General features: G+C 36.4%; 1 long non-coding RNA gene across 1 annotated transcript; it reads left to right on the forward strand.

Annotated features, from left to right (window-relative positions):
- Positions 325-2,328, forward strand: LOC110263381. The gene is made up of 3 exons (XR_002348915.1): positions 325-1,195; positions 1,969-2,137; positions 2,263-2,328. It is a non-coding gene; the product is annotated as an uncharacterized LOC110263381 (long non-coding RNA).

Consider the following 2,701-nt stretch of genomic DNA (forward strand, 5'->3'; position numbering starts at 1 on the left):
ATTTATTTAAAAATATATTTTTAGAAATTTTTATATTAATTGAGTACTTTTTTATTATTGATTTAGAAGCTTTAATAATAAAAAATTTTATATGCTTTAATTTGAATAATTATATTTTTAACTTTATTTTATGATTTTAAAGGAAATTAATTTGATTATCTCTAATTATTGAATTAGAGTATTTATTTGAAAATAATTTGTAAATTGATAATTAAATAATTTTTTATAAATATTAGCGTTGGTTTAAAATTGGTCTTCAATTACTCGTTATTCCTAATTTTATTGAAATTACCTAAACTAACCAAACCATAACCCTAGTTTCATTTTAACACTCACTCCCTTACCCCCTTTTACTCAAACAGCCGCCGTTATTCCTCATTCTCCCTCACCCTCGTAACACACAAACACACTCTACACAAACACACACACACCCACACATAGAGGAGTTGAAGAGAGAAAGAAAGGGAGAGCATCTCTGGTGGCACGGTTGGTGGTGGCTAATCGTGGCCATGGTTTAACCCATAAATGATGTCGTTACACATAGCATAGGCAATTCTCCATGGAATAGTGTAAAGTTGTTATTGAGCAAGAGTGTGTTCAATGTTAAGCACAGTAATAAAAGGCCTATTTATCACAATGCTACCCCCTTAATATTAATAATTGTGACCCATCAATGACAAAGGCACTCCCAATCGCAAGGGTTGTTGTTGCAAATCCGGTGAGAGAAGACAGCATAAGCCGCCAGAAAGAAGACTGCCGTTGGACTGCTTCCAATCAACTGGAAATTCTAGGTTGATCGAAGGAGATCCGAAGAGACACTTAGCGAGTAGACATTCCTGATGTGGAGGGATGCAAATTTACAGTCTGTAATTGCCATTAAAGCTCTTTCATGAATGATTTTTCCTTTTTTTTTTGCCAGGATCTAGGACCGACCTACCCCAAACCAAGGAGATCTGACCCGAAATGATTCTACCTATGAAGCCCCAAATGGCGCCATTTAATTCTTCATCATTCGCTGATTTCTACTCTCCATCATCTTCTCCCATCATACCACCATTCGTGACATCCCAACCATCACCTTCTTTGATCCTCATGCTTTCAGTGTCCTACACTCGAGTTCCATCAAACTAACAATCATAAACTTTCTATTCGAATTTCACTGTCGAAGAAGCAACTATCGTGCCCAATTCGTACGGTAGGAAAGAAATTTTAAGATACAATTTAAGTTTCTCTTTTCAAGAAAAAATAAACCAAAATATCAAAAATATAATTTTAGGTAGATTGTTAGGAGGGCTGCCACTTTTCTTATGCAAAAACAATGCTTGATTATTTTGGTTCCTCAATTGCTTGCAATGATCCTCATTTGAAACCCAATTGCGCCTCCGTATGGTGTTGCAACCGTAATAACCACCCTTTGTCGATGAGCATGGTTCCCAGCCATAACCGCAAAAGATTAACTCACATGCTTAATTAATCTTAATTAATGATCAAAACAATGTTATCTTTATTTATTAACCAATTTACCATAGTCAATCATGTCAAAGCCTACTTCCATTTTGTGACAAACATGCCACATGACAGCTCTAGATTAGTTGATCTTCCTTAACCAGCTTAGCCACCAAAATGGAGATGCTACCAGAGACAACACCTTCTTACTGACTTATTAATTGTTATATTTTAATAAAACATTCTGGCTCACTAACAATTTTCTTTTCGCATTGTGTCTAGAAGGTGTAAGCTTATCTTCCCATTTTAATCTTCCCACCCTATCTATGTTATATTACTCATTTGACAATTAAAATAGAGTTTAATTTTGATGTACTGAAGATGACTTGCATCATCTACCTCTTTTTCTCGTCTAAAAGGGCCATAGAAGTGATGAATTCTCATTTATTTGATGCATTGTTAAGAACTATATCATAAGTTTTTGAGACTCTGCTTTGAAATGAGTTCTTGCTTGGATTTTAGGTGAAAAGAGTAACAAAAGAGGAAGAAAGTAAGCAAAGGTGCTGGGCGTGTGTGTAGGGCGTGCCACATCAAGCAAACACCAGGATTTTTGACTGGGCATGGCACGCTACTACTGGGCGTGGCACGCCAGCTATAAGCTCCAGAAGAGGCATTTGAAGAGTTATGATGCGTGAGCATCTTTCCTATCTTTTCCTAGTGAATTTGCATTTAATTTGTTGAGTTTAATCAGAAATTAATTATCTTTTAGCCACTATGGATGCTAATTTGAGTATTCTGCAATTCTGTTTATTTTAGGTAGCATTCGGTTGGATTTGATGGAGTTTCTGCAGCACAAGAATTAAAGGAGATGACAGCGACGAGCGACGCGTGCACGTACCTGACGCGTGCGCGTGATTTGGAGCTTTCCATGGCGACGCGTACGCGTGAAAAGCGAATTTGCTCAGTGATGCGTGCGCATACCTGACGCGTACGCGTGACACGCGAAGAAGACTATCGACGCGTACGCGTGAATGACGAGTACGCGTGACAAGCGCGAAGTGTAGAAAACGCTGATTCCTATTAATTATGATTTAAAACTTTATTTTTTTTTATTTTAAAATAGAAAAAGATATTATTTTAGTTTTAGAAGATAGATTTTAAATTTATTAGGATTAGATATAAAAATGGAACATTAATTAACTTTTTATTCGAGCTCAGCCCAATGGACAATCCTTATTTTCTCTCTGAACCATGA

This window comes from Arachis ipaensis, chromosome B06 (assembly GCF_000816755.2).
Source record: "Arachis ipaensis cultivar K30076 chromosome B06, Araip1.1, whole genome shotgun sequence".
Lineage (NCBI taxonomy): Eukaryota > Viridiplantae > Streptophyta > Magnoliopsida > Fabales > Fabaceae > Arachis > Arachis ipaensis.